General features: G+C 27.8%; 1 protein-coding gene across 1 annotated transcript in view; it reads right to left on the minus strand.

Annotated features, from left to right (window-relative positions):
• LOC107449790 (glutamate-gated chloride channel-like) overlaps positions 1–23533 on the minus strand; it is a 457252-nt gene extending 433719 nt beyond the window's left edge. The window contains exon 1 of the mRNA XM_043042909.3: positions 23120–23533. The gene's annotated coding sequence lies outside the window, so the exon portion shown is untranslated. The remainder of the gene's footprint in view (positions 1–23119) is intronic.
• Between the last annotated feature and the right edge of the window lie 1675 nt (positions 23534–25208).

Here is a 25208-nt window from a genome sequence, read left to right on the forward strand (position 1 = left end):
AATTTGCCTTTTTCTAAGAAAAAAGTATTTTATAAAAAAAAATTACATCTTTAAAAGAAATTTATTTATAAAAATACTTTTATGCATGCGTATCTATTCTTTTATTACAATTTTTCCTTGAAATAAACTATCTAATTTTATTTCAGTATAATGCCAGAATTGAAGCTGAAAAATACGAGCGTTATGCATTAATTTTTATTTTTACTACCAGTCAATATTTCTCTTTGAAAAACTCTCTTCCCTTGAAAAGTCAATTTCTCCAAAGAGTACAGTTACAGAGTTTTTGCCAAGTTTGTAGACAGAAGAAATAAAAGAAGGCGCATGTCCATCTTAATAATATTTTGTAGAAAGCCTGCAGGACTATTTTTTTCTCCTCATGAATTATTTAACGAAGAACTTTTAAACCTCATTTAGTTCATTTTAGAAGAATATTTCATTTTTGCATTTAATTTTTTTAACTGATATTTTGGTATTTTTAATCCATTATTATTTAATTTTAATAACTTTTAAAACACTTTTTTATCATCGACTACTTGTCACTTCCGGCTACCAGCTGGTTCATCGTTTTAATCAAAGTAAAAATTCAAGTCGTTCGAGAATTTATTTAAAATTCATTAAAAATCAAGACAATACTTAAGTTTCATAAACTGATATTGCAGAGATGCTAACAGCTCCGGACACGACAAAAGAATTACAAAAACGGTACATGACTTCAAAGTAAATTTTGCAAATATTTGACTATTTTTGCTTGCTTTTCAAGAGATATAGCATGACATAGGTTCTACAAAGTGGTGAATTATATATGCCTACGAATTATTTAGAAATAGTAGTGAATAAAAATCTACTAAATTGAATTTTTTAAACCAAGAATCACAACTGATAAACTACCACTTTGATTACCACGCCTGATTTGTGCTGCTATCATTTAATAACTTCATAACAGATAAGAAAAATACCAATAAAGTGCTTTACTACATAAATGGGGTTACCAGTAAAGGTTGCATGTGGTCAAGAAGAGAAGCTAACACTGCGGAGTAAATTTCGTTTTTTACGTTTTGCGTTCTTTCATTCGATCATTTCTCATCGTGTTTATTTGCATTTTTAAACTCAAAATTTATAAATTCAGTTATTTATATAATCACAGAATTTCAAGTATATGGCAAATTCTTTTACTTGAAAAATGATCTTAAAATCAAATTAATTTTAAGCAATTAAATTGATTTAATTAAGTTGTTTTTTTAATCAATCTAAAGTCCAAAAATAATTTAATTTAATGTTGCTAGGAAAAAAACGCCCCTATAAAGTGTTAAAAAAAGGCTTAGCAGCAGATTATCATTTTTTTTTTCTTATTGCGTTAAAATTTATATATTCTAAATAAAATTCAATTTAATTTAAACTCTGCTCTGATGTTGACAGATATAAAATAAAAAATGTTTCTAGCCTAATGGTATGTATGAAAATGTATTTCAAATTAAAAAATAAAAGACTTTTCTGAAAGTCCTCTTTTGGAGTGCTCCTAAAAAAGTAACATTTCGGATGGTGATGAACTAGCTGTGCCAATAAAAATGAAAAAAAAAGGCGTTATTTCTATATTTGATATTCCAATGGATAGATAACTGGGCAGGAATTGTGAGGATGTTAGCTGACATATGATTGACATGGTATTGCACTTCCTTTCGTGGCATTCTGCCAAATGGAATTAAGTATTGAAGTGCTCTTATTCGATTTACTGCTTGTTTCCAAGCGAAAAAAGAAAAATATCTGACAAAATATAATGATTGATATCCTAATGCAGATTTTTGTAATACAGATGGGATTGTTATTAGGCTGGAAAATGCAAATTCAATGGAACTGTTTAAAATTTATTACGAGAAAGATTTGATTTTTGTAGCCATTTTTTTTCTGTATTCTGTATTAGACATCAAAATCCCTTTATGTTACAGAGAGTTGCATGTTTATAGTACATTGTAAGAAATGGAGAATGAAAATTTATGAATTTTTGACGAAACTATATACTTGGAAATGTTCCGAGTGGAATCCCGTCAAATTGAGGAAAATTATATCTTTACATTTTTTGAGGGTAGGAATTTCCTCAAAAAGCTCTAAACCTAATGTAACATATCGATGACTAAGAAATGTGACAAAATTAATAGTTATGATAGGAAGATCACTCAGTCTCTGTCTAGAATCGAAATTAGGAAACTTTTTGGACAAACGATTTTTGTAATTTCCATACCATCCTGGCAAACAGAGTAATGGTTTTAAAATTAGATAAAAAAAATAACTGATAGAGAACTTTCAAAAGAAAGTTTTCAGAATTGTCTTTTTTTGCCAATTAAGCAAAATAAAGATGCATCTTGGGGAAGAAGAGTGCAGATGTGTTTTAGCAATACTGACGTCTAAGCTGACGTCATTTCACTCAGCTGACCACTGGAAATCTATCAATGATCAATGCATTACATGATAACAACCAATAGGAATACATTTCCATTGAGATATGATAATTCTCCAACAGGAATGGTGCAAACAAAAATTTATGAATTTTTTCCACTGAATGATGTAGTTCAGCCACTGGCGTGTTCATTTCTATGAGACAGCTATTAAAATATAGTCTTAGGAAAATGTACTAAAAGCATAATAAATATTTAATAATATACTTTTTAAGGATTTGGCATCCTTTTTAAACATTACAGCGTAGCACTCAAATTCAGTTCTGTGCAGTTAGTATTTGTTCCTGCGTTGTTTCTTTTCAAGAATAAACTGTGGAACTGTTTTTAATGGAACATCGCCAAGAGAAATGAGTGGATACATTTAAGACGTTCTCGTTCCTTATTGTTATGGGGTATGGAGTGAAACAGTTTACACTATTTCTATTGAAGTTCACCGCAGATAAAAGTTTCTAACACTGTTAGCAAAAGAAACATCACTTCTTTCTAGATGAGTTCACAGCTTTTTTTAGACACTAGAATTTTTTATTGCCTGTTGCTTTGACGACTTGAAATACGTACAATGTGGGGAAAAACACCGTAATTTCAATATCTTGTTTGATAATACGTATGGTGAAATTCTGTCAAGAAGAATGTTGAAAGTTTCGGTAAACTCTCTCGTAAATATATTTAACTTAAAGTGCAAAAATCAAAATTCAAATAAATTCGAAGAATTCCTAAAACTTCTTTTAAGGCTCTGGTGAATTTAAAATGAATTTAATGTAAAAAAAAAATCTGCATTCATTTTAACTATGTAGGAATTTGTTACTCACAGTCAAGCTTACCCCAGTATAATTTGTTAGTTCTGTCTAAGCTGGTCACTATTTAAAGTGATTATCTGACTAAACATTTTTTAAAGCAGTGGCAAAGCTCATAGTAAATAGCTTGAATTTCGGTGAATTTCTTAAAACTTCTTAAAACCATGAGGGGAAGACCAAATGCGTTTAATGCAAAGAAAAAAACACGGATATATCTTATTAGCAAACATTTTTGTACTCGTATATTTAAATGTTTACTTAAAATACAATGATTCGAAATATGAGTTAGAAGAAACATTCATAAAAATAATTGGAATTTATTGGATAACATATATCTTTATTCATGATCTCTGTTTCTAAATATATTTATGAACAACTTTTGCAAAAAACTCAAACTAATAAACATATAATAATTATATAATAAACATAATATAATAATTTGTTATTAACTATATATTATTTACATTGCCTTATCGTAATTTAATATTTTTCCTAAATAACGAATAGTTACATGTGATTGCTCTTTAATTTTTTCGAGTTTATTTTATTAGTAGAAACTTAAAATGTCACGTTTTACAAACGGAAAAACGTGATAAGAAAAAAAGAAATTTAAGGATAGCCATATAGAGTTATTTGATAACTGCACTTAAATGATATTTTTGAAGTAACTTGCAACGGTACAATTAAAATTATGTAAAATAATGTTTGGTGCAATGCATTAGTTTAAAGCAGTGACTTCAACGGCTTCTTTAAGCGATATAGAGAAGTTTTATAACACTTCTGTACCAATGCGGTATAATATTAATATCGTTTTAGATACAACGCTTCACTCTATCTAGAATAGTACTAAAATTTGTTTATTTATGAGGAATCTATAACAGTTATCTGGTATAAATTTTTAATAATGTTTATTTGACCAATACAAATTCATTTTTGCATTAGAATTAATGCCCAATTAAGGAAAAATCATGTCAAGCCGAAGTTTAGCAGATATGCTACCACTCTCTACGCAATATTCATTCATGAGTATTTACAAACAACTTTGAAATAAAATTAATTTTTGAGAAAACTGAGTGCTTAGGGTGAAAACGGAATACAATATACTAAATCTTTCATATATATATATATATATATATATATATATATATATATATATATATATATAAAACAAAGGGAAATTATACACATATGCAAAAAGGGGGGGGGAATAATAATGAAAAAAATAAGAAACGACTGATTTAAAAAAATAAAAAATATAAAAAAATAAAAAATTATGAAATTTTTTTCAAAAAAACCGGAAAATAAAAGATATAATCTTTTCATCAGCCCACACGATTATATCCGCAAAAAAGAGTGCTTTCTGATATTGTATCAGTATAGTCAAAGCAAAATATATTAATACCATAGTGTGAGGAGCACTCAAAAAAGTTTTTTACGAAAATTACAACAAATAAAATAGTTCTGTTTACTTGCAGCTTATGCGTAATAAATGAAACTTATTGTTTTTCTTAACTTTCTTCGTGTTTTCTTGTATTTATTTATTTTGTTGTATATATATATATATATATATATATATTATTTAAGGATAATACACAACCGAGACAAGGCTGATGCTTCTATAACTAGTTGCCTATAAGTTTAACCAAATTCACTGGACTTAATCCCAATAGTTTTAACAAAATTCAGAAAATTTCACATTGCACGAACATTTGATATTGAAAAGGCATTCTTGCATACTGAAATTAATACCACAGACAGAAATGTTCTTCAAATCTTGTGGTAGAAAATGATAAAATTATTGAACTTCAACATTGCAAAATAGTTTTTGGTGTTTAAACATTTCCATTTCTCTTTTTTGCCTGCTTAAATGATTGGTTTAAAAAAACAAACTGAACAACTGAGCAAGAATGCCAAAAAATTGAAAGGAACATTTTACATAGATAATTGCCTCAATGATGCCTCTGAAAAAAATGTAGTTCAATCCCATATTGACAAGGCTATGGAACTGATGATTTCGGCCGGATATCATGTTTTTGGTGGGATTTAAACTTGCGGTTAAAAAAATAGCATAGACTTGGATTATTGTCTAAAGTGTACTAGGTCTCCAATGGTACCGTGAATCAAATGAATTAAGATGTCGGGTAATGAGTTGGAATAGAGCATCTACAAGATGAATATTATTGTCAGACATTAGGAAAATTCTTCTGCTTACCCCAAAATTCTATCTACAGAGTAACCCGGAGACTAATATTTTGTTAGAATAAAGAGTTACTTAAAGAAATTCAAGAGACGTTTAGTAAATGGACTAACGAAGTACATCATTTAAAAGAGTCTCATACCAAATTAAGATAAATTTAAAAAATGCCTGCTTGGAATGTGAAGAGGCTTTAAATTTATTTTGTGACTGCGAAAGTTTCATCAACCGAAGACCATTAACTTACGATTCCGAAGATATTACATATTTAACAAAACTTTATAACCCACTCTTTCACAACCCACACAGTCCCCACATAGTCCACAAAAATCAAGGCTTTCTGTAATTGTATTAATATCGCCAAGACAAAATATTTCAATAAAAAGCAAAAAACTCCAAAAAGTTCCATTTGTATTCATTAACATATTTTAACCAAGGCAAAACAACACAGAACTTTTTAATGAAACACTCATAAATACTAACAAAAAATTCTAATTGAATTTTAATATTTTATCAAGAATGAATTTAACTTTTTTTTTCAATATTTTTAAAGTAGGTGTATATTGTGTTGCTTTTAATAAAAAAATTATAATGGAGGAATTATTATGCCATAAAAAGTTTAATTTTCTCATTTTTTAAAACTACAATAAAGCAATTGAAAAAAGGGGAAACGAACAAAAGGATAAAACCTCATTCTATTTATTTTCAAAACAATTGAAAAAAAAATTATAATTTATTTTTTACAGCAACGAAAGCAATTATGATAGAGAAAGAGGAAAACTAAATAATGTAAAATAATCCACCAAAAATAATAAAGGAAATTAGAAAACTAAGGAAAAACTGATTCTTCCATTAAAATCCCAAGCCAAAAATAACTTTGGTCCACAAAGTTGGATTAATACGAGGAATGAAAACATTATTTAGTGTTTTAAAGCATATACAGTTTATTATTTTTTAAATATAAAATGAAAAAAAGTCAGCAATTTGTACATAAGATCTTCAACGCAATTTTATTTCATTAGTAACGTTTCCAATTCATTGAACAAAATTTACTTTCAACTCTGGATACATAAGGATAACTAAAATGTTTTCCCGGTTGAATAGAGACTAGATTCTTTTCATGGGGTTTAAAACTAATGAATACTTTTCTATTGAATTTTTTTAGGGATTATTTCAAAATATAAAGAAGAAAAAGAGGATTATTAAATGAAACTGTTTGGTTTTAGTTTCAATTTGTTTTCTTTTTGCATTCATGGAATATATTTATTCATTTCAAAATTACAATTTTATTCTTGAAAATTTCATTTACTTTCAGGTTTAATTTTATTTTGTTTTTCTTGTTTAGAATATCATACTGAGCATTATATTTATAAATCTTTTACATTCATAAAAAATGAACTTTAACATTAAGGATCAGATAAGTTTCTTTAACTTAAAAATGAAAAGAATTTTGCTTTTTTTTTTCACATACACGTGAGAACTTTGATACCTTTTGTAAATTTTTTAAAGACGACATATGATAAAACACTTTTAAGGAAACAGATTTCAGCAGACGTTTTCTTTTCATTTATGTTCAGAAAATATCAATGCACGCAGGCGTCCATTAAAATTTGGTAAATGTGTTATAAGTATACTGTATTATCCACTGATTAGAATACTTGTATTTAAAAATATGCTTATAAATGGACAGTAATAATAATCTATATTTTTAAATTCTGTCCATAAATGTACGGTATTATTCACTTAAATTTAGAAAATGTTATTTATAAATGTAAAGTACAGTATTATTCATTTAAATTTAATAAAATTGGTTATAAGTGGGTGTTATTATATGTTTAGGAAATGTGACTCTCACTTTATATGGTATTATATATTTTTAAAATGTGGCTACAATTGGACGGTATTTTCTAATTAAAAATACACCTGAAGTAAGTAGACAGAATCATCCATAAATATTTAGAAGATGTGACAATATCATCCAATTTAAAAAATTAGGTTATAAATGGATGATGTTCTTCATTTAAATTTAGAAGATGTTATAATAAACGGACAATACTATCCACATTTAATTAAAAAAATATTTTTGTTAATTAAGGGGAAATTCATAATTTTTATTGAGTAATGTTTTGACTAAAATACATTTTGCTGATTAAGTTTTTCAAAACAAAATTCAAATTTGATTATTTATATCTTTCATCATTTTTTCCAGTACGATACGGTTTTGATTGTAAGTTTTTTTTTTCAATTTGTATAATTTTGAAAAAAAATCGATGCGAAATGGAAACCCGTAACTTAATAAATAGAAAATTAATTAAAGGGTTTGGGTACTTTAATCGCAACTGATCACAAAGAGAAGTCAATTATTTAGCTGTTTATGAAAATAGAGCCAATTTTAATGAGGTAAAGGTCCCGAAATGTACCCTTTTTGGCGAAAAATAAAACCTAAATAAATTTTATCTCCAAATTCTGTAATTATACTGTTGGATTAAAAACTTTAAATCAGTGCTAGTATACGTAATTAATCAATAACAGAATCCTTAGCTTATATGGTTTACTTCGAGCAACAATAATATAACCCAATCATAACTAATTATTCTAGTTTTTAACTATTTGTACTTTCAAAATCAAAACCTAAATTTGTACCTTATTTCCCATTCAGAATACTGTCTTAAAAATGTGTAATACTATGATTTCACAGAAGTGAGATTCCAGCACAAAAATATAAAATATTTTTATATGCTGTGTGTTTTGAGTTATTTGTACACGCATTTATTGCTTTTATAATTAATCACCGTTATTACCCTCCAAAATAAGAGAATAATTTTTTTCTCGTGATCTTAAATCAAGTGCTAATAGTGTTCTATTAAACGATTAAGCGCACACAAGAGAATTAAATTTTTTCTTCAAAACCTATCACAGTCGAATCATTCTTTTTATTGATTATGTTCCTAATTAATCTCTTTTAAGAACACGCTGCGTTTTGAATTGAGATTAATCAACTAAGATCACATGTAAAAAATTAGACTCTGCGAAATCTGGTTCTGATTTATTAATTTTCTTAATAAAGATTAAATAAAAACAAATTAACTACTTAATTGGGATAAAATGAATAAGTTTACACATACATAATGAGTTAGAGCATTTATTCTCAAATATGCTTTATTAATCTTAACAAAGTTTACATTGTAGTTTTGGTTGAGATCAAACAACGAACGATTCTCTTACAAAAGTAGATACTTTATTGAATGTCATAACTGAAGAATAATAACTGAATCTCCAAAACACACGAGAGTTTTTAAAATATCTCACATAATTAAAGACACAGATGCATCTTAAAATTTGTCCTATAATTAATCTTAATCAAAAACACAATATGTCTTTAATTCAGATGCCCCCATGGGCATTGTGACTCCGCATCGACTCTTATTAATGCCAAATCATGATCTTATTATAATCATTCTGTCAAATAAAAACAAATCAAATTTTTAATTGAGATGAGACAATTAAAAACAGATCTGCAATGGCAGACTTCTCAGTTTGGCAGTTTGGTTTTGAAAGACCAACTTTATGTCAACGACTTTTGAAGCATTATACAATTTTAAGGATTAAAAATAATGTTTTGCAAGCACTTAAAAAGTAGTCAAAAGACGAATACCCGAATTTAACAATTCAGATAACTCCACTTTTGTAAAATGTCATGCTCTTATTATAATTATTCTCTCAAATAAAAACATATCGAATTCTTAATTGAGATGAGACAATTAAAAACAGACCTGAAGTGGCAGACTTCACAATTACTGGCTTGGTTTTGAAAGACCAACTTTATGTCAACGACTTTTGAAGCATTATACAATTTTAAGGATTAAAAATAATGTTTTGCAAGCACTTAAAAAGTAGTCAAAAGACGAATACCCGAATTTAACAATTCAGATAACTCCACTTTTGTAAAATGTCATGCTCTTATTATAATTATTCTCTCAAATAAAAACATATCGAATTCTTAATTGAGATGAGACAATTAAAAACAGACCTGAAGTGGCAGACTTCACAATTACTGGCTTGGTTTTGAAAGACCAACTTTATGTCAACGACTTTTGAAGCATTATACAATTTTAAGGATTAAAAATAATGTTTTGCAAGCACTTAAAAAGTAGTCAAAAGACGAATACCCGAATTTAACAATTCAGATAACTCCACTTTTGTAAAATGTCATGCTCTTATTATAATTATTCTCTCAAATAAAAACACATCGAATTCTTAATTGAGATGAGACAATTAAAAACAGACCTGAAGTGGCAGACTTCACAATTACTGGCTTGGTTTTGAAAGACCAACTTTATGTCAACGACTTTTGAAGCATTATACAATTTTAAGGATTAAAAATAATGTTTTGCGAGCACTTAAAAAGCAGTCGAAAGACGAATATACGAATTTAACAATTCAGATAATTCCACTTTTGTAAAATGCAAATAACAATCAACGTCTTCTAACCTGACAACCAAGTCGGTTCCCGATGCAAGATATAAGTCTATTTATAAATTATTTCAAATTCTTCGCTCATTCTTTTTATTTTTAATTTTCATTTTACGACCCGTTACAATTCAATCGAATATCGAAAATAATTTCAACTGTTTCAGGCCATTACTATTTGTACCATATAAGCCGCTTACAAACATTATCTATTATCTAAGGTATAAAATAAAAAGCAAAATGGGACTTGCGAAAAATACTTTCCCGCTTATGTTATATGTTTAAAATTGATCGTTAAAATAGAAGCTCTTGGAAATTTTGTACAAAAAGATAAAACACTTCCATTAAAATTTCATCCCTAGTAAAATATACAAACATTGATTGAAAACTTGCGTTTAAATGTAGTATTTATTTAAGTGTCAAAGCGTCAATGTTTATAAGAGCTTTTTTCAAAAGAAATTGGATTGATAGTGAAAAAATCTTTTTTAAATTTATGTAACTTTTTATGGCATGAAAAATCATTCGCATTACTAAGTATTAAAACTATTAAATTATGTACAATTAAATAGAAAATAAAAATTTTCTTAATTAATATTTCATTTAAAGATCCATGTTGCGCACTGTTAGAGTTTTCATTCTAGAATTACAGTAAAATAAAAAGTAGTATTCTGCCCATGGATTTAACCGTAAAGTTTAGAGAAAAAAAAACTATTTTTACCTTTGCGGTTTTGAAAACGTTAATAATCAGTACGGTTTAAAAACCAAGAATATAAAACTATACAGATTTTTATCCATTTACAACTAGCATGGTTTCAAAATCGCAAAAACTAAATTTAATTGGAAATTGGAGTTTGGTTATGTTAGGCAATGGGTATTGGCGTTGAGTTGCGTCTTAACAAATGAGCCGTAAAATGTGACTTATTTTAATTATGCGATGGTAACAATCTTAACTCGTTGAACGCCATGCTAATTTTACATGTCTTGCCCTTCAGGCCACAACGGTAAAAAACTACAAACTTTTTTTTTATTCCCAATGCAGCAGGTGATACAGACATTATCCTAACGCTGTACAGAGATCAAAAGAAAAGAGAAATACAAATAATAACTACAAACTGAATTTGCAAATATTAGACAGATTTTGCTAGTTTTTAAAAGGATTAGCATGACATATCTGAAAAAAAAGGTGAATCATATAAGCCTACGAATTGTTTAAAAATAGTGGTGGATAAAAACCTAGTAAATTGAATTTATTAAACCAAGAATCACAATAAGTAAATAAATTTTGAATAAATTTTCTGCAATTCCATAAAAGAGTGTAAATTTTATAGTTCTATATCATGTTATACGCTGTCAGTCAGCTGTTTTTCGCGGCCTATGTGAAAGGTCAGTGTCAGCAAGCGGTGTCAAACGCAGCCTAAATGTAATTTCACAATCAGCCACCGGTGGCTGACGTGGCCTAAATGGAAAGTCCAGTGTCAGCCACCGATGGCTAACGCGGCGCTCAACGTGTTAAGCAATGGGAAATACTTGACTTTTTGTGTTAAGCTGCTTTTTAGTGCTGCCTTCTAAGCGTGAATAAGATTATGGTATTCTAATAGTCCAGGGTCAAGAATTGAAGAGTGCAAGACATTGGACCTTCTTTGTGTGTGGAAAGAACTGGAGGAAATATTGTGGTGTGAACGCTGGAACTTGAACCTCCGTTCTGTCGGTCATGAGAAGAACAGATTTGCTCTGTCGACTATATGTACCCAGCTGCAAAGGAAATGGCTTCATTAAGGGGAGGTCTAGTTTGTGCAATAAAACTCTGGTTGTTTAGCCGCATTATGTTAAAGCAGTTAATCTTCTTTTCTTCTCATTGGCACGACAGCTCAGGATGGGCCTTGGCCTTCTCAATAAGCCTATGCCAAGACATTTTCCCCTTAGCCAATGTTCTCCAGTCTATTATCCTTAAAACTTGTAGGTCCTTATCAAGGCAGTCTAAAAATCTTAGGTTTGGCCGTCCTCTTTTTCTTGTACCTGTTGGCCTGGCACTGAAATCTTTTTTGGTTGACCTGTTATCCTCCATTCTTATAATGTGACCTGCCCATTTAATCCTTTGAATTTTGATAAATTTAATGACATTCATATTAACTGCTTTTGTAACTTAACGAAAGCGTTAATATGAACAGTTTTTCTTACAGTTAATAGATTGAATACCATCTAATTTATAACTTTTTTACTGTTATATTTGAATATTGTAAAAATAGCAGTTAAAAAATTTTATTTAAGCATTTTTTCCGAGAAATTTCAAACTGTGTGCTACTTGGAATTTTGAAAATTCGACATGGGGAAGTTTTTATATTGTTAAATTCAAAAAATAGTTAATAATCTTGTATAGTAGAGTATTAGTATATTTTAAAGCAAAGTCACAAAAGAGCGAATTGATTCCATTAAAAATTAATACTCATATAATACTGAATACTTGAATACTAATACTCAAATAAATTAGATGGCATTTCACTCTATGAATTCCAGGACGTAAAGGCACTTTTAAAATCTTAATCAAGCTACAGACTTCTAATATATGCATATTGCGTTATTATAAAATATGAATAAATTTATAAGAGAATTTTTTTTAAACCCATTGAGATCAAAAACGTTAGAACAAATATAGCAAACATATGAATCTTCATGATAAAGAACACATTTTGAAATATGCAAATAAAATTAAAAGATAATAAAACCTCACATCTAAATGTATTCATCCTTAAAAAAGTGAATATTTATTAATTCCACTTTAATAATCGCCAATTGAAATGTTAAAATAAAATTATTAAAGAATTCTCTTTAAAATAATTTTTAATGGATGATTTGCTCATTTTAAAGTCGGAATTCAGGTTTTCTGATAAACGATTCCCACGATGATCTTATGTTAATGATTACTTTATGTAAGTTCTCTGCTTCTATCATATTTTGTAGCGTCATGAAATTTCGTTTGAAGTGATTAAAAAGGATTCCATCCGCCATTCAACGAATTTTATATCCTAATCAAAAATTGCGTTTATAATTGCGTTTAAAATGTTACGCATCCATAAAAACGTACCATTTTAGAGTAATTCTGAATTGTTTCGCAATAAGTCATAAAAAAGTTATGAGTTTTGCTCATTAGAATGCTGAATACTATTATATGAATATTTAATAGAACTAGTATTTAGCATATGCTCTGAGATTTAAAAGAAATATTAACTTTTTGTATAGTCATTTCTTGTTGAATAATAATAGTGAATGCTTTACAATTTTAAACATTGTTCTAACTTTTATTTCAAACTTAATTTAAATACTCTTACTTTGGAACAAGCTTTTTAATAGATGTTTAAGCTACTGCTTTGAGTTTAAAAATAATTTATACATTATTACCTTCAGCATTTAAATTATTCTAAAATTATTTTTTATGCTATTAATTCTTAACACAAGTTTGCGAAGAACTTTTTTGAATATTTAAGCATTTAAGATGGAGTAAAAAAAAATTTTAAATTACCATTTAGTTTTATTTTTATTTCTAGCGAATTTATCTAATGTTTAAAAAAAAAAATTCTTTTCGGAGCAGAAAATTTAAAATACGCTTTTTAAATCTTTAAATTAAAAAAAAAATTTATAAAGAGAATCACTTTCAAGTTTTAAACGATAGCGTGTAATAGTTAAATTTATAAAAAGAATAATGCTTTTTCAACCATAAATCTATAATCATATTATATTAGATTTTAGTAAAACTTTTTTCAGTATTAAAAGCAAAAAGCATTATCGCATATGAATTACCTTTAATCAAAAAATTAGTTTTAATTTAAAAGTGCTGGAGGGGGTGTGACTCTCAAAAAAGGCAATCAGTATTTTATAAGCTATCGAATGCAAATTTTTATATGGTAAAATACAAAACAAATTTTAGCAGAGTTTTAACCACTTTTCTATTATTTAAATGTTTTGCAAGGAGGTAGAAATGCATTAATTGAAATAAACAGTTTGAAATAAACTCACCATACGCAATGCAAAAAAATAAACTAACTACTCTGAATAACTTTTGATCTAATGATCAGACCTTCGCGTACTAGGACTCAATCTTAATAAGAGGTTGACCTCAAATATGCAAATTAATTTGTCCAGATGGGAATTTATATTACAAAATAAGACATAAGAACGTACTTTTTCTGAATAAACATATCATTTATTCCATGGATTTAGATTTTTAACCCCCATCATATAGAGGGTATCTGCTATCAGGGAAATATAGTCCCACTTGTTTGGTCAGGAGTGCAGCCCAAAGTTTGAACTCCTTAAAGTCAATTTTAGTTCTTGCATATTCCGCTGTATCTCGAGAATTATTTAGCTAATTGAAAAATATTTTCGCTGAATAATTAAATTCGTTTATCCAAAGGCAATTCCAAGCAAAAAAATCAATTTTAGTAAATATTTATTATTTTTTATTAGCTAATTTAGTATCGAATCGGAAAAAAATTATTGTAAGGTTTACAACTTCTTAATAATTTTAAAAAATGTAATTTTACAAGAATAAATGCAGAATTTGAGCAAAATCTACCGAATAGTTCCTGAGAAATCAAATTTTTAAAATACGACTTTTTTTAAATTCGATTTCTCAGGAACCATTCAACGAATTTTATTCAAATTTTGTATTTCATCATGTAAAATTTTATTTAGTGAAATGATGTAGAAAATTGTGACTTATTAGTAGATCAAAAGTTATTCAAGATGGTTCATTTTATATTTTGTGCACTGTACACTGAAAAAAAGTACTTTCAAAACGACAAAAATAAGTTAAAGTTGACCGTGTTTCTGGCTCTATAGAAACACGGCAAAAACAATTTAAAACTAATTTTTAGTGTTTTGGTTATTTTGACTAAATTAGCCCTTAAATGTAGTGTTATAATATGTGATAACATTTACTAAACGTGGCAAATGAAATTTTATCACAATTCCTTAGAATGACATAAAAACCAATTATTCAGTTAAATTTATTTTTCAGTATTTTTTTATTTTTACTAAATAATTGGTAAACAAGAACTATAATTTTAAGAACTAGAATTTCCAGTAAACTGTTACCATATTAACGGAAAAATTAGCATATACACGGTTTATAAATACAATATATTTTGGTATAAGAACAAGAATTATAGTTTATTTAAACAAATGCCATACAGTAGAGCAAAACATTTTTTTTCTCCGTGCATCTTAAAATTCAATTACCTTAACTTGTTTTTTAATATTTTCAAACAAAATTTCTAAAAAAATGAGTATATTTAAGAACTACAAAGAGAGTTTTTAATATGCTGAAATTTTCCCTGCATAAAATGCTTCATCAAATTATTAATACATTCTATTTTTACGTATTTATATTGAATTATGGATTCCTATTTTAAAAACACGAACTGAAACTAAAAAAATAGATTGCAAATTCAATGAAGGGGTGTTAAAAACCATGTAGGGCACAAATAGAAAAGGCGGAAAAGAAACACAGCTTACTAGAACAGTTAAACATCATGAATTTCAGGTTTAATTGAAGATAATTAACTATTTAACGGGTTTGAAATGCACCTGGCCATATATGTATCTAATTTACTTATATATAAAAACAAAAAGAAAGATTATAAAAATAATGAAACTCCACGCATGCTTGCCTCACTCAATCAACACTTTTACGGACTTACAAGGATGGTAAAATTCGCCAATCAAGCTAAATATTTATATAAAAAGGGACATTAAGGGGAAAAATTAAAGTGAGGAATATTTTAGTATATTTCTTCTTAATCATCGAACAATTTTTTTAATATAAGTTATAATACTACAATTGGAAAATAATCAACAGTATTCACAAAAGTACACTCAGGAAAAATATGGTAAAATCTACCTGAATACGGTAAAAGGTACCATAATTCTGGCTCTATGAAAACACCAAAAAGCTCGGTAATTTTTACTGAAGGTCTTTCTCATGGTATAGGTAAAACTAACTATAAAATATGATTTTATAATATGTTATAAAATTTGGCATACGTGGTAAAATTTTGGGGTTTTATCATATCTCAGATTGTAACATATAAACTATTCATTTGGTTATACTATCTACTTTATCAGTTTTGTATATTTTATGAAATGTGTGGTAATAAGAACTATAATTTTGAAAACCAATAATTCTGGTAAACCGTTAAAATATGAACTGAAAAATTATTAAATTAATTGTTTAAATACCATATATTTCGGTTTCATTAACCAGAATTATGTTTTTTAACTGGAAATGTTACAGACATACAAACCTATAATTTTACCAGAATTTTCTCCGAGTAGCAAATAAATATTTATTTGATAAAATTATTCTTAAAACATAAAAACTGCAAAAACAGGCAGGAAATATAGTAGCTGAATTTATTCTTCAGTAAGTATTCTTCAGTAAGTTTCATTACAGTAAGTTCCCAGTTGTGAAAAAAAACTTGAAATATATATAAATAAATATATACTAAAAACATGGGAGGTTTAGCCAATATAATTTTTTGCACATTGAAGCATTCAATGAGCTTTGTAACGTGGTATAAAACAGAATTTTCTTTCTGGTTGTCCACAATTCGCAAGTAAAATCAAAGAAATAACGTGTGTGCTATAACTTTTTTCCAGGAGAGTAATATTTTTGTAGTTTTTCTCCTAGACTATATCCTCCAAACAAATCTTAAAAAAAGAAAATAATTCTTTGTGTTTTAAAATTTTTTGAACCAATTGTCACTGTTCTCCTTCCAACAAATGAAAGGGTAGTACTTTGTGTAACGTAGACTAAAGGAAAAAACAATGTGGATAAAAGCAAAAATAAAAGTACATAAATGGACATACTATAGTTTCAGTTCAATGAACAAGTGCCTCCCTCAATGTCTAAGCGTCAAGTGAATGTAGAGAAGCAGAGAGACAAACAAAAGCAAAGTGGTTAATTAATAGGGACAAAGCAAACGAGTTTAAACAAGGAAATAACAATGGGTAGATAAGAAGTAGTTATGAGGGGTTTGGGAGGAAATTCCCAGGTGGCAACAGATAAAATTATATTAGACACCCAAAATACATGGATATCCTCTTCACTTCTCTGCCTTCATTTGACGTTTAGACACTGAGGAAAGGTCTTGTTTATGGAACTGAAACTATAGTATGTCAATTTATGTACTTTTTGTCATTTTGTGCATTACTAACGTTTTTTTGTTTGTTTTTTTTTCTTGCTGAACTTTAGCATGCTCTTTGTTTACTTTTTTTTCTTTTTATTAATAATTTTTTCTCTCTTTTTTAATTTTTAAACCTGCGGTTTAAAGAGGTTTGTTACACCACACATGTATTGTGACAGATAGAAAACCAGGCAGCTAGCCAATTGTAGAATCGTAAATAAAATAACATGAAGAAGACGCTACAGAACAAATTCATTTTCAGTACAAATTTGTTCATAAAAATGCAGATGACTAAGCAAATATAAAGATGACTACAAAAACAAACAAAGATCAAAGTCCTCAGAAGTCTTTTTAAATGTTGAAGACTTCACAAATATTATGAAGATCATAAATTGAACAAAATCTTCAGATTCACTTTCAATACAGACTTGTTATTTCTTATCACAAAATAAATATCTGATGGATTTTCACGCATAATTATTAATTTTCCAAATTCTTATTACATTAATAATTAATTAATAGGGCTTTATAATTTAGTTTCTTAGGTCAGATCCCTATTAAGGAGTCAAACCAAACTCAAGTGTGGATATTTGACCCAAATAGTTAACCGCAGAAAAATAATCAATAAAGATAGTTCTTAAATTGAATACAAATAGCAATAAAAACAATTAGGTGTTATTAATAAGTCTGTCAAATACTGTGAAGCTAAAGATTTTTTTTTCTTTTTATAAAAAAAAATCGTAAAATGTGAGTTAAGACCCATATGTTTCCCCTACTTGAATTAAAGCAACATTTTAAAGAAAGTAGTATTCGTTTTTCATACTGATTGAAATCGTTATCATATTAGCATACAGCTTAAAATAATATATAATTTCAGAAAAATAATTATAATATCAACATAAAAGGAAAATCTAAAAAGAAAAATATCAACGTATTATTGTCAAGCTTATCAACGTATTATTTCATATATTAGTTTTTTTTTAGTTAAGGAATGTCTTGCATTAAAATTTCTGATATGGGAGTGTTTCTTAGCTTTACCAACGGAGATTGTAAAAGAAAGCTTTATTTATGTTACCAAAATGGAACTATACATATAGATTATTACTTACTTTAGTTTAGAATTAAAAAAAATATTAATTTATTTCGAAAATTTAAAAAAAAAACTAAATACGAAAATTTGTATTATTTGCATAGATTTATAAAAGAATAATTAAATATGTAGGAAAAGTAACGAACGACCGATTTAGATATTCATGATTTTTTAAAGAGATTCATAGTTTAAATTGTTATAATTCATAATTTAGCATTATTTTTGGATAAAATAAAGAAAGAAAACCAATGATACCTAGTCTTAAAAATCTTGAATCTTTTGAAATACTTTGAAAATTTTCATATTAAAAGTTTTTCAAGATTCTGAAATTAAAAAAAAAGATATATTTTTCATTGAAGTAAAAGAATTCAAAATACGAGTAAAGGAGTTTTGAGTAACTTAGAAGTTTGAGATCATTGAAATCTTTCTATTTTGTCTTCAAAAAATTTAGTTAATTATACGCAATTTAGTCTTGTTTAAAAGATGAAATTTAATACATAAATTGAAACTCAAAATTAACTTTCATCAATTTTTTTCAGATTACTAAAATGAATGATTTTATTCCGCTTAAAACAAGTTCCTAAAATAAGCAATTAAAATTTTAAAAGCTTTTAAGATGATTAGTGCCATATAATTAGAATTTGAATTAAAGTGAAACATATGTGCATCCGTTAATTAAATCTGGTACAAACATTAATCATATTTATCATTATTTTTATTTTAGAGTTATTAATTCCTTGTTAGCAAAATTAATTTGAAAGCAGTCAGCATATATTTATTGAAATGAATAAAAAAGTTAATTAAAGGAAAAAAATCAACTACTCAGCTTTTTTAACTGAATATTTCAAATTTGTGTGATCAAAGAATATGTTAAATGGTTTCAATGCAACGATTTTAAGTATTTCGAACAGCAACTATTCTAACCTTTATTGAGTAATTATGAATGAAATCAGGAATAAATATGAATGAAATGAAAAGAAAAGCGTCGTGTTATTTTAACTTTATTTTTGAATATTCATTTGTGATATTGTTCCAAAAATACAGTAATTTTTTAAATAAAATCAGTTGATGCATAGTAAAAAAATAATTTGCATTGTCTTTAACAGAACAATTATTTAAAGACATATTGGGTGTTGCAACTCAAAAACTTTTTGAATTATTAATATTTAATTAAGAGACTAAACTTTATTTTTAATTTTATTAGACTAAACTTTATTAACTTAATTTTTATATCGTCACGTATTCATAGACATTGTACGAATTCTCATTCTAAAATTATGGTAAAATAACTGGTGGCAGTCCATCCAAACAATTTGCCCTAAATTTTACAGTAAAGAATATTTTTTGCCTTTAAAGTGTTGAAATCGTTTGCAATGAGTATAATTAAAAATCTCCGAATGCCGAATTAGTGTAATTTCAGTTTAGTAAAAAAGAAATGTAACTGAACATTGGAGAATACCTTTTCTATAGGTAATATGCATTGGAGTTAGATTGTGGTTCAGTTGTGTTTTATCAAACAAACCGTGGAATGTGGTTTAATTAGTTTATCTGGTTGTTACCCCTTATCGTAAGTGATGGGAAATACTAGATTTTTCGTGTTAAGCAGATCTATGGTGCTGCCATCTATGAGTAAGAAAGAGTATCGTTTTCTAATAGTGTAGGGTCACAAATTGAGTAGTGCAGAACACTGGAAACATTTCGATGTGTTGAAGGGAATGTAGGAAATATTGTGGTGCCAACGCTGGGACTAGAACCGCAGTTCTGTAGGTCATTAGATAGACAAATAAGATCTCTCGGCTATTATATGTACCCAGCTGAAAGGAATTAAGAATTTTCATTAGGTGGGTCTTGTTGGTGTGATAAAGTTCAAGTTGTTTGATCATATTAGATTTAAGTAGTTAATAAACGATTTCTTCGTAGTAAATGGTTTGAAGACCTTCTAATTTACGGTTATTTGAACGTCTCGTTTGAATATGCTAAAATAATTATTAAATAAATTATTACTTAACCATTTTTTTTCGAGAAATTTCTAACTCTGAATAACAATCTGTTTTGACAAGAAGATCATATTTTTTTTATTTAAAAGAAATCGATTTAAAAAAATTTTCCTTTGCATGTAAATAGGAATATTCATACATGTAAGTTCAAATTTTGATGTTTATTATTTAAAGATTGATGTTTATTATTGATGTTTATTATAAGAAAATGTTGAAAATGATTGAGATCGTGATTCATAAACTTTTCTTATAAAATAATATTATTACTTTCGTAACAGTTATTTTCTAATTATTTTAATTTTTGATCGCAAAAGGATTTTGAGCAAATGTTACAAATTGTCTTTTAAAAAAATTGAAGTATATGTTAATATTTTTTTTTCGTTATCTGTGTTAGCATATTTCAAAAATTATTTCAAAAAACTTTTGTTCTATAATGCATTTTCGAAACCATATTTAAAATAAAAGTATAAGTATTAGACTTATTCTTATAAAAGATAGAAAAGTATAAGAATTACACCAATTTTTTTGTAAATAGAATATTTTTTTAATTAAGTGTATTTAAAAGAATTATTTATTTATTTTAACATTTTCCTCGAAATTAGCAAGTTAAAAGCCTTCATACAAACCTGACGCACTTAAAAATATTATATATTATTCAAAAAAAAAAAAAATAATAATAAATTTTGATGTCTTTTGTCCTCTTAAAACCATAAAACTTTATTAAAATTAAGAAGCTTTGATGAATTTTTATAAAAACTCAGTACTTAAGATATCGATTATTAGAGGGCAGTTAATAAAATAGTTTATTTTAAGAAAAATGAAATTTTCTCTGAATAAATAATCTTTTTTTTTAAAAAAAAATTCACTTTTTAACTAATGCAATATCTAAAATGAATAATCTCAGGAAGCTAAAATGGAAAGATATACTTCATAATGCAAAAGTTTCATTTGATCCAAAAATTAAAAAGGTGGCAAAAGTCTACTTGTCATGAAAATGAAAGCCCATTCTCAACACTATTCAGAAGTGAATTGGGGAAAAAACAGATTTGAAGCAGAAAACGCAAAATTGCAAACAAAAAAAAATGAAAGTGAAGAACAAAATAGAAAAACTGCAGTTACCGAGAGAGGCAAATCAGGGAAGGTTACATTCCCAAGTGCTATAGAGTGGTGGAGAAGAGCTCTTTCTGTTAAATCGGGAATTGGAGTTCAGATGCATAAAACTAGATTTCAGAGCACTTGAGTCAAAAAGTTTCTTGGAGTAAAAACAAATTAAATTTTAATATGCAAAAGTAATTTTTTTTAAATATTTTAATATATAAAAAAACATATTCTCAATCAATTTTTTAGCAAGCATGATGCGGTGTTTAGTTATTGTATGCTGCTTAAACATATTTTTATAATTAATTTCTGACACATTCTGAAGATTCATTTTGATATTTTATCTGACAGTAACACAGATATGAAATTATAATCTAGAAAATCGTCCCTTTTTATAGAATCATATCTAAATTCAATTTAATTTATACTTTCTACTTAAAAACTATTACAATTTAAAATAAGTGTCAATCAAATCGCTGTATGCTCGATGCCTAATGCATTTACCGTGCAAAATAAATTTATTTTTTAAAAGATAAATTAGTACACAGAAAAAAGTACTTGTGCATTAATATTCAGTACTTGTCCATTACTGGCATTTCTTGTTTAAAAAAAAATTTAAAAAATTATAAAAATTTTTCAATTTTCTAAAACTTTTCAATTCAACACGTGAAACTTTTCAATAAGAAAAAAAATAAACAGTTTTAAAAACATTCATTTGATAATTTATCAATTTCGAATAATGCCGATTTCGGGAGCAATCAGGTTTTTAAAATATTAATTGCCACATATTTAATTAGAAAAAACTGAAAAGTAAATTTAATGGAATAAATCGCTTTTATGTCATGCTCTAAGCTATCATAATTTAGTTACAATATTTTAACACAGCTCTAATTCAGCATCATGGTAATAGAACCATGTTGTTAATTTTGCAGAAAGTCATTATACAGCGCTTCGGTAAAAAGCAAAGATAAAATTTTCTTTAAATATTCAATTTAAAATTTTACGCTTGATAATTAAAATTTTATTTTTAAAAAATATGCTTTTTTTTATTTGCTGGAGAGTTAAATCATAATGCGATAAAAAATGTATTTATAGGCAAAAGTATGCAAAAGTAATCTTATTGACTAAAGTAATCATATAAAACTATATAGCCTCAAACAAAACTTTCATGTGCTATAAGATTGATGAATAACCACTCTTCTTTTAAAGTATAATTTGTGTTAGAAATTTTAAGAGTTTGCTTAAAAATTCTGTTTAAAAACTTATAAACACTGACACAATATTTTATTTCACAAAAATAAGCAATAATTACATTTTATTGAAATTTAAATTGAATGTACATCAATCAAAGCTTTTATTTGTATACTTGATGTATTTACGCATACAATCTGTTTTCAAAGTTTAAATTTGTAACAGAAATTTTAGGTTATTAGTTTTAAATAGTTAATTTGTTTAAAAATTCAGTTTAAAAATTTATAATAGTTAATAGAATATTTATATTTTACAAAAAAGGCGAATTCTTCAGAATTATATATCTTATTAAAATTTGTATTCAATATAGTGTCAATCAAGGCCTTAATTTATATATTTATACATTAGATTTAATTTATATACTTGATGAATACGTGCATAAAATAGAATTTTAAAATTAATTTGTAGGATAAATATTAAGATTTTACTTAAATATTCATTTTAAAATTTATAAACATTATTATAATATTTGTATATTAAAACATGAACAAATATTTCTTATCATTATTATACTTTATTTCAATTTAAATTTCCTAAGTCAATGCAATTTTTTTTAAAACAATTTAACAAATAAAATATATATTATACACTCACCGCCATAACTCACAAAAAATCATCCATCAAAACGTGATATTCAAATTTCAAGTTTTACTGAATATATCCAGTAAATAATATAAATAAATTTTACGAAGGGTGTTTAAAAAGAATTCACCACCTTCCCTTCAATACAGATATTGCACCGGGAAAGAAAGAAAAAAAACGAAACCAAAACCAAGTTGACAAAATTTTTCACAATGACCGGCAATTCAGATTTACAGCGGATAGTATATCACCTTCCACGGAATGTTGGAATCTGATGTACTAAACCAAAGAGCACGCTAGCTCCCCCCTTCTACATCCGGGCAGTTCTCCCTCTCACCTTAGCTCCCACCAATCAGAAGACTCCCTGAAATTCCTCTGGTGGAATTCATCCTCGGCTCTCTGTCTCTTTCTCTTTCTGTTCTCTCTAAGCATTTTCCTTTCTCTTTTCCGATGTGTTGCTTCGATATCGATAGAAGGAAACGGAATCGAAAAATCGATTATACAAGTGACGATGATACGATAGCGCGGAATTTTAACGCCTTGTTTTCTTGGGTTGAATGAAGAATCATTTTGAAGGGAAAGATGCATAAGTCTGGAATAATAATTTTGTTTAGGGAAAAGTAAAGGGAGATGGAATATCATGACAAGTACAATATAAAAAATGTGGATGAATTTCCCCCCAAAAAATAGACGTTTTAAAAATTATGAACTTTTTAAACCTTACTACATGGAGTCGTAGTGGCTCAGGGGATAGAGCATTCACCTTCCAATGAAGGGAAGCGGGTTCGAATCCCGGCGATGTCTGGTTGGTACGAATTCCGCACCCGGCTCGCACCGACCACAGTGCTGACTTAAAATATCCTCATTGGAAGCCAGATCATTAATTAGAAACCCTTTGCCATCTCGGTAGTTTGCCGTGGGAGGTTTTCGCGGTTTTTCTCTCAATGTGACGCAAATTCGGATTGGTTCCATCAAAAAGACCTCCACAAAATCAAATTTGCCCCAATAATTGATCCAGAAGTTCCCTTGTCTTCTGAATTGGCTTCAAAATTGCGAGGCTTCGGAATTGAATTCTAGTAGTCGAAAATCCAAAATTGGGTCGTCTGTTCCACTACGGTTATAAATTAAAATCTTACTAAAAACTAGAGGAATTCTAAACTGATAAATACACTTATGTTAGCCTTCATATTTGTTTCTACCAAGCTTTACTACTGCACTTAAACTATAAGTCTAGACAGCTTTACGGATATTTAACTTTTTTAATCATGGTTTCGTCTGCCCCCATTTTCTTAAAATATTTTGAAAAAATGTTGTTTCCATGACACACAGTGCACGTTTTATTTCATATAGTTAAATTTTTATTTTTTTATCTATTATTTTTTTATCTATAATTTTTTTGCTTTTTAATTCTCTTCATCTAGCGTAACATATACATCACGCATTTCACGAGAATTCTTATCTGAAACAGGACTTTTTTTATATCAAACAAAGTTTCTTATTTTATTTTATAACCGTCCTTGAACAACAGACCCAATTTTTGAGTTTACGACTACTAAGGTTCAGCTCCGTAGCCTTGTAATTTTGAACCCAATCCAGAAGACAAGGGAACTCCTGGATCGAGTATTGGGAGAAATTTGCCTTCGTGGAGGACTTTTTGATGGTGCTAACCCGCATTTACGTTACATGCAGAGGAAGACCACGAGAACCTCCCACGGTTAGCCTTACGGCAAGGGGACTCTAACCCATGATCCGCCTACCACCTGAGGATATTTCACGTCAACACTGGGGTCGGTGCAAGCCGGATGCGGAATTCGCATCGACTGGGATTCGAACCTGGTTCGCCTAATTGGAAGGCGAAAGCTCTATCCCCTGAACCATCACAGCTCTAACTCATTCTACTTACTAATAACAATACTAATTCTGATTTTACAAATAACTTGAGTTGGCAGAGTTGTAGCGCTTCGCGTTCTCGCGCCACAGGTCCTGGGTTCAATCCTTTTTCCTTTCAGTCGAAAAATTGAGTACCATGCGTAATTGGGAACTGAACACAGGATTTAATTCAAGAAAACTTCTTGATCAACTATTGGGAGAACTCACTCTT

The sequence above is a fragment of the Parasteatoda tepidariorum genome, chromosome 5 (assembly GCF_982258835.1).
Source record: "Parasteatoda tepidariorum strain Cologne lab strain chromosome 5, Ptep-v5.0, whole genome shotgun sequence".
NCBI classification, from domain to species: domain Eukaryota; kingdom Metazoa; phylum Arthropoda; class Arachnida; order Araneae; family Theridiidae; genus Parasteatoda; species Parasteatoda tepidariorum.